Source organism: Rutidosis leptorrhynchoides, chromosome 2, assembly GCF_046630445.1.
Source record: "Rutidosis leptorrhynchoides isolate AG116_Rl617_1_P2 chromosome 2, CSIRO_AGI_Rlap_v1, whole genome shotgun sequence".
Lineage (NCBI taxonomy): Eukaryota > Viridiplantae > Streptophyta > Magnoliopsida > Asterales > Asteraceae > Rutidosis > Rutidosis leptorrhynchoides.
In genome coordinates this window covers 283251366-283261097 of record NC_092334.1, presented here as the reverse complement: position 1 = coordinate 283261097, position 9732 = coordinate 283251366, and positions in this window count along the sequence as shown.

Sequence of the window (9732 nt, the reverse complement as noted above, 5' to 3'; positions counted from 1 at the left end):
GAGACTCCTAAGACACCAACGCAGATACGCCAATTTTTGGGTTTAGCCGGTTATTATAGAAGGTTTATTCAAGATTTTTCCCGAATAGCTAAGCCGTTGACAGCGTTAACGCAAAAAGGGAAGAAATACGAATGGACCTCGGAGCAGGAGAACGCATTTCAATTACTGAAGAAGAAGTTAACTACGGCGCCTATTTTATCGTTACCTGAAGGGAACGATGATTTTGAAATATATTGTGACGCTTCGCGACAAGGTTTTGGTTGTGTTCTTATGCAACGAAAGAAAGTTATTGCATACGCATCTCGACAATTGAAGATTCACGAGCGGAATTATACGACGCATGATCTAGAACTGGGAGCAGTCGTGTTTGCGTTAAAGATATGGAGACACTACTTATATGGGGTTAGATGCACTGTGTTTACTGATCATAAAAGTCTTCAACATATTTTCGATCAGAAACAGCTGAACATGAGGCAACGTAGGTGGGTCGAGCTGATAAACGACTACGATTGTGAGATTCTCTATCATCCCGGGAAAGCGAATGTAGTGGCTGACGCATTAAGCAGAAAGGAACGAGAACCAATTCGAGTACGAGCGATGAACATAAAAATTCGCATGAATCTCAACTCACAAATCAAAGAAGTTCAACGAGAAGCACTTACTAAAGAAAATATAGGAAATGAAATAATGAAGAAGTATGAGAAGCAACTCGTTATGCGGGAAGATGGAATTCGATATTTTGCAAATCGTATTTGGGTACCGAAGTTGGGTGGATTAAGGAAGTTGATATTGAACGAGGCACATAAGACAAGATATTCGATACATCCTGGAGTTGGAAAGATGTACCAAGATCTTAAGACGCATTATTGGTGGCCTAATTTGAAGACAGACGTTGCAACATATGTTGGGGAATGTTTAACTTGTTCCAAAGTCAAAGCAGAACACCAGAAGCCGTCAGGGTTACTTCAACAACCAGAAATTCCAGAATGGAAATGGGACGGTATTACCATGGATTTCATCACGAAGTTACCAAAGACTGCCTGGGGATACGACACCATTTGGGTAATTGTTGATCGTCTTACCAAATCTGCACATTTCTTGCCTATAAAGGAAACAGATAGAATGGAGAAATTATTACGATTATATATAAAGGAAATAGTTTCAAGGCATGGAATACCTATTTCCATTATATCTGATCGTGATAGTAGATTTACCTCAAAGTTCTGGCAATCACTACAGGAGGCACTAGGAACTCGTTTGGATATGAGTACCGCATATCATCCGCAAACGGACGGGCAGAGTGAAAGAACAATTCAGACTCTTGAAGACATGCTCAGGGCATGTGTGATCGATTTTGGAAACGGATGGGATAAGTATCTACCATTAGCAGAATTCTCGTATAATAATAGTTATCATGCGAGCATTAAAGCTGCACCATTCGAAGCATTGTACGGAAGGAAGTGTAGATCTCCTATCTGTTGGAATGAAGTAGGAGATCGACAATTAACTGGTCCCGAGATCATACATGAAACTACTGAAAAGATAGTACAAATCAAAGAGAGATTGAAAACAGCCCGTAGTCGCCAAAAGAGCTACGCCGATGTCCGAAGGAAACCATTAGAGTTTCAGATCGGTGACATGGTTATGCTAAAAGTGTCACCATGGAAAGGTGTAATACGTTTCGGTAAAAGAGGTAAACTGAACCCAAGATATGTAGGCCCGTTCAAGATCATCGAACGCATTGGACCGGTAGCTTATCGACTCGAGTTACCGCAACAACTCGCCAGAGTACATAATACCTTTCACGTCTCGAACCTTAAGAAGTGTCTTGCAAAGGAAGACCTCACCATTCCTCTTGAAGAAATCCATGTCGACGAGAAACTACAATTCATCGAAGAACCAATCGAAATCATGGATCGTGAAGTTAAACGGCTCAAGCAGAGCAACATACCGATCGTTAAGGTTCGTTGGAATGCTCGAAGGGGTCCCGAGTTTACTTGGGAACGAGAGGATCAAATGAAACAAAAGTATCCACACTTGTTTCCCGATGACGCAAAATAGGTACAATTTTAAAATTTCGGAACGAAATTTATTTAACGGGTAGGTACTGTAATGACCCGCACTTTTTCGATCATTCTATATTTATAAGATTAATATTTACATAAATTAAACCTTACCAACATGATAAGCAATCCAAATTGTTGAGACTTATGTTTTTGAAAAGAGTTTTACACAACGTTTGACCGTCTAGTTTGACCGATGATATCACGAACTATACAATATATGATAATTATACATACATATTTAACATGATCTAAGGATGTTTTAATATCTCATTTTGTATTAATAACAAAAAGTCATAAGTATATTTTGAAACTACTAACTTAAGTTTTCAAAACAATAACCTACGTAACGTTATTTGACATACACACTAATGATTTATAATGTTTATACATATATCGTATAAGTAATGTATTTAATCATTTTTAAAGGGCTTTTATACATAAAACAATATAAGTATATTTACAAAAGATAGTTATATTTGAATTCTCGTTCCGTTTCCTCAATAATCCTATACGTATATCTAGGGTACTATACACAGCTTCTAGAAGTATTTACTATTGGTATATACCAATAGAAATCTTCAATTATTGGAATAATATGTCATTCATGACATAATAAATTTTAACTTATCTTAGATATTTTCACTAAAAACTAAATTTTCAAACCTATAAATAAGCACCATTTCTAACTCATTTTTACACATTCATTTTCCAAATTTTACTTCCAATTTTCACACACACTTGCAAGAACTCTCTCAACTTTTATTTTACTACTTCTTTCCAGCAACTTTACATTTTAAACTTGAGGTAAAAACTCTACTTCAACTCTTTTTCAATTCATATATTTAAAGCTATATATATAAGAGTTTATAAACTAGAACATAGTTTGAATGATTTCAAACTTGTTCGCAAACTAAATAGATCCTTCTAACTTAACTTTTAAAATACTTCAAGACCTGTAACATATCTTAATTATATGCTAACTTAACAAGGTATAACTTGGTTTTTCAAAGAACACCTTAAAAACTGAATTTACGACGTCGGAGTGCAACCGGGGGCTGTTTTGGGTTGGATAATTAAAAACCATCTTTAACTTTGAATTGGAGGTTTATTTTCTGGAAAAATGATTTTTACTATGAATATGATAACACATAAAAATTTCATGATTTAACTCAAAGTATAAGTATTTTTAGAAAAATAATCATTTAAGGTTGTTTACATGATGGAAAATGATTAACTTCATAAGTTTCACTAAAGTTTGACCTATGACCTGTGATTTCGAATACAAACTAAGGTATTTACAGTTCATAGTCTTAAAGAGGGACTCGATCCAAGGAAGTGGCAAGTTGAACCAACGAAAACGGAGTTGTAACGAAGAAACTACGACCAAAACAAAATCGGATATCCAAGACTAGTTTAGCTACGAAAATAATTGGAGAAAATTAAATAAATCACATCTTTTTAAAATAACATGATATTTTATATATATGTACTCATAATTTAATTTTATATGGTTCAGGATCACCCGTAAACAATACGAGAAGATTAATCATAAGATCCCATGATTGTACGCAACACGTCATTTGACAACACCGGTACTTTATGTACGCAACACGTCATTTGACAACACCGGTACCATGGGTCAAGATTAATCCCGACCAATACAAATACGATGGGGTTTTATTTATTTCGATGGGGGTTTTATTTATTAAACACCTAAATATGAACCATTAAAATTGAATTACTAACATCGGACTGCTAACTACGGACTAAGAAATTATTAAAACTATTAAAAGTATAATAAGTATATATATGTGACGATTGTTTAAAATGGAAATATATTGATAAACTATATATGGATAGGTTCGTGATATCAACCGGAGACCAAGTCAAATTATATATATATCTTCAAGACGAAAGTGAGTATATAGTCCCACTTTTAAACTCTAAATATTTCGGGATGAGAATACATGTATTTTATGTTTTACGTTATGGACACAAGTAACTGAAAAATATATTCTACGTTGAGTTGTACCACTGGCATACTTCCCTGTAGCTTGATAACTGTTATTTACAGCGGTATTGTAAACGCGAATCCTGTTGATAGATCTATCGGGCCTGACAACCCCAACCGGACTGGACGACCAGTATTCAACGGTTGCACAGTACTTCGTTTCGTGACTACACTTGGTACGGTGTAGTAAGATTTCATAATAAAGGGAATATGCGACGTGATTAAATGTTAAGTATGGTTACCAAGTGCTCAACCACTTAGAATATTTTTATTAAACTGTTTATATATGAAATCTTGTGGTCTATATATATATATTGCTGCCGGCACTAAACCTATATCTCACCAACTTTATGTTGACGTTTTAAACATGTTTATTCTCAGGTGATAATTAGAAGCTTCCGCTGCATCATGTTGAACCTAAGCAGGATCTTGCGTACTCATATTTGTGTCAAAAATAAAACTGCATATCCGAGGATTTGTGTTGTGAAATACGCTAGAAACCGTGTTGTTATCATTATTTGTAAAGTCTGTAAGTCGAAGATTATCGCTAAACGATAATCATCTTTTTATTGTCTAAAGCTTGTAACAAAAATAATGGTTGTGGTTTGTAATGTGAAATATATGCAGTTTTTCTTTTAAAAATGTCGCATATAGAGGTCAATACCTCGCAATGAAATCATACGTTATCTAACACGTTCTTATGGTTAAGGACGGGTTATGACACCTCTCAAATACCCGAACACTCGCCTAACCATTCTTCTGTCCTAACATTTCTGTTTTAAAACCCCGGCGTATTTTAGTTAACTGATTATTCTTAATTCATATTTCTTCTTCTTCTTCAAGTTGAATCGACCAAAGAATAAATTTTAACAAACCTAATAACTAATTTAAAGTTTGGATTATTAATTGAAATAAAAACTAAACAATTTTTCTTTTAATTGTATCAAACGAAAAAAAATAAAAGAAAAACTGGGCTGTTGCCCGTCGCTGTTTATCACAAAAAAAAAAATTTTGCTTTTGCATTTTGATTACGTTTTAGATAATTCTTTCAACATGAAATAGTTTTCAAAACGTAATTAAAAACTCTTGGAATCGTTAATTTTACTGGAAACTTCAACAAGATTACAAATTTCGCGATGAACACAAGGTTTGACTTTTTACTTCAAAGCTTTGACTCCAAAAATTCGAGCTCAATACAATGAATTGAAATATAATCTTGTGCAGAAAGTTTTCATAATCGAATCCTAACAAAACCTCATTTATAGATTTTAAAAATTTAATCGAATTCGAGGTAATGGTGAAAAGTTGTATCGAACAGAAAAATGACTGGGTTCATTCATGTTTTTCAGTTAATTAAAAAAATAAAAATTGAAAGTGGTTGCAACTGATGAAGAATACGAAGAATGATTCGTTTAATACTGAAATTGATTGATTTTAAAAAAACGGGTACCAATCCCCCATCAGACAACAAGGAAAGCAGAGAAGAAATAAAAAAAAACTGATCACGATATTTAACAGATTCAATTTTAATTTGGTTTGTAGTGTTAATTAGACGACATAATCTTCAATCAGGAGCAGGGAATAAAGAAAAAATCAAAACTGATAAAGACCCAAAACATCTAACGTACAGTTGATACATGTGAGGGATATAAAAATGGTTTTCATCCACAAATTCGATTTATGCGTAGGGTATACAGAAAGAAAAAAAATAAAGGCCCGATAGTGATGCTTAACAGATTAGGATTCTTCAGAAAAAAAATAAAGGTGATGTCAATAATAATAATTCCATCAATATTAATAAATAATAATAATAAAAATATTAATAATAATATTAATTATAAACATAATAATATTATGCTAATAATAATAAGGATGATATCAAATTAAATGATATTTAATAATAATATATAAATCATAAGAATAATGATATTTATAATAATGTTAATAGTATTATTAATAATAATAATAACATTCATAATGATAATAAGTTGTATAAAATTAACAATACTTATAATAATTTTATTACTCCCTGTGATAATATTAACGATATTAATAATATTAGTATTGATAGTAATAATGCTATTAATATAGTAAGTTATGCATATCAAGTTCATATCTATATACTCTCTATAATGATATAACTAATACTGTTATTAATTATTAACATTAATATTAGTTTTAATAATAATAATGAAAGTAATAAAAATGTTACTATAACAACTATATTTCAACTTGTTAATAATATATTGTTAATTATGTATTATTTAATAATTTTTATTGATTATTTATTATTTATAATATATATATATATATATATATATATATATATATATATATATATATTTATATATATATTTATATATTTATATATATATATATACTTACATAAATTTACACACACTTGTTCGTGAATCTTCAGGAATAGTCAAAGGTTAATTGATTACATGAACATAGTTCAAAGGTTTTGAGACTTCAACATAACAAACTTTGCTTATCGTGTCGGAAACATATAAAGATTAAGTTTAAATTTGGTCAGAAATTCCCGGGTCATCACAATTTCGAGTTTCTTAACTTAGTAATCTCATTTCTTATGTATATCACACATTGTTAATATACTTAGTGAGACACTTACTCATCATAATCTCATGTCAACCATATATATATGTCTATATATACTACAACATGTAGTTTTTACAATTTTGTAACGTTCGTGAATCGCCGGTCAACTTGGGTGATCAATTGTCTATATGAAACTTATTTCATTTAATCAAGTCTTGACAAGTTTGATTGCTTAACACGTTGGAAACATTTAATCATGTAAATATCAATCTCAATTAATATATATAAACATGGAAAAGTTCGGGTCACTACAACGGTAGTGCGTAAGCATCATCTTGTCCCACTTGCTCTAGATAGGTATTCCACCATGTTAACGCAGTACCTGTGAAGGTATACGTAGCGTACTTTACTTTGTCCTCTTCAGTACACTTACTTATGGCAAACAATGATTCGACCTTCTCGGTCCACCGTTTCAATCCGATCGGTCCTTCGGTTCCATCAAATTCCAAAGGTTTGCAGGCAGTGAATTCTTTGTAGGTGCATCCTACACGATTTCTTGCGCCGTTAGCTGCATTGCTAGATTCGGAGTTATTGTTGGTATGTAGCGCAGCCTGTACTGCGGCTATGTTTGAAGCAAGAAAGGCACGAAATTCCTCTTTGCTCATATTTAAGGTTTGTCGAGTAGTCGGTGCCATTTCCTTCAAAATAGTCAAAAGAAACGAGTTATTCATATAGAATATCAAGAGTAGTCAATAGTATTTCGTAGCGTAATATGAACTTATTTATAAAAGCTCTTTCTTCATATTAGTGTTTTATACTCTTTAATTCGGGTAGTACCTACCCGTTAAGTTCATACTTAGTAGCTAACATACCATTTCAACTACTACAATTCTATATGAAAAACTAATCACAAAAAAAAAATATCATATTCAAACCTTTATACAATAATTTGCAAACTTACAATACGCTTTTTTTTTACATATAGCATGAAATATAGCACATAAAACTTTGATACAAAGTAGTTGCGAAGATAATTCTAGTTAATAAATAAGGCATTCAGCAAAGGCAATAAAGACACGTAATTCATACGTCCAGAAACAAGTCATGCATTCTGGTTTTACTAATACCACTTCCCATCCTTGGTTTTGTGGAACATAACAGTTGTGACCGATAGTAAGACAATGTGTTGTAACGTCGTCAAAAGGATGAAGGTTACGTAATGACCAACAGTCTCGTAATAACCTAAAAAAATCATTTCTTACCCCAATTACCGACTCCGTCACTTGTGGGAACGTTTCGTTTAATAGTTGTAGCCCGATGTTCTTGTTCTCACTTTGGTGAGAAGCGAACATTACTAACCCGTAAGCATAACATGCTTCTTTATGTTGCATGTTAGCCGCTTTTTCTAAATCACGAAGTCCTATATTCGGATATATTGAGTCAAAATAATTTCTTAACCCGTTGCGTAAAATAGCATTTAGGTTCCCCGCAATATATGCGTCAAAGTAAACACATTGTAACTTATGGATTTCCCAATGTGATATCCCCCATCTTTCGAACGAAAGCCTTTTATAAATCAAGGCATTCTTGGAACGTTCTTCGAATGTCTTACAAACTGATCTCGCCTTAAATAGTTGTGCCGAGGAATTCTGACCGACTTTAGACAAGATTTCATCAATCATGTCTCCAGGTAGGTCTCTTAAAATATTGGGTTGTCTATCCATTTTGTGTTTTTATACTGTAAAATAGACAAGAGTTAAAATCATAAAAAAATACTTATTAATACAAGCAATTTTTACATATATCATAAAGCATAAGCACACAATATTACATATATTACACCACACGAATACAACTATCTTATTCCGACTCGCTCGTTTCTTCTTCGGTTTTAGTTCGTTTTGCCAAGTTTCTAGGGATATATGATGTTCCCCTAATACGAGCCGTCGCTTTCCACATTGGTTTAGAAAAACCTGGTGGTTTAGAGGTTCCCGGGTTATTGTCACAACTTAAGAAATACAGGTGTTGACGATACATATAAAGTTCATCGTGTTTGGAATCAAATTTCTCTATTTTTATGCCCTTTCCCTTATTGTTCTCTTTTGCCTTATTAAATTGTGTTGGGGTAATTTCTATAACATCATCGGAATCCTTATCGGGATCCGATTCATCGGAGAATTGGTAATCCTCCCAATACTTTGCTTCCATGGCGGAAACACCATTGATCATTATTAACTTTGGTCGGTTGGTTGAGGATTTTCTTCTACTTAACCGTTTTATTATTTCCCCCACTGGTTCTATTTCTTCTTCCGGTTCCGAGTCTTCTTCCGGTTCCGATTCTTCTTCCGGTTCCGACTCTTCTTCCGGTTCCTCTTCGAGAACTTGTGAATCAATTCACGAATCATTCCAATTTACATTTGACTCTTCATTATTATTAGGTGAGTCAATGGGACTTGTTCTAGAGGTAGACATCTATCACATAATATCAAACACGTTAAGAGATTAATATTATCACATAATATTCACATGTTAAAAATATATAGTTTCCAACAAAAATGTTAAGCAATCATTTTTAAAGAAAACACGGTCGAATTCCAGACTCACTAATGCATCCTAACAAACTCGATAAGACATACTAATGCAAATTTTCTGGTTCTCTAAGACCAACGCTCGGATACCAACTAAAATGTCCCGTTCATATTGATTATAAACGTTCCATATTAATTGATTTCGTTGCGAGGTTTTGACCTCTATATGAGACGTTTTTCAAAGACTGCATTCATTTTTAAAACAACCATAACCTTTATTTTATCAATAAAGGTTTCAAAAGCATTACGTAGATTATCAAATAATGATAATCTAAAATGTACTGTTTACACACGACCATTACATAATGGTTTACAATAGAAATATATTACATCGACATATGTTTCTTGAATGCAGTTTTTACATAATATCATACAAACATGGACTCCAAATCTTGTCCTTATTTTAGTATGCAACAGCGGAAGCTCTTAATATTCACCTGAGAATAAACATGCTTTAAACGTCAACAAAAATGTTGGTGAGTTATAGGTTTAACCTATATATATCAAA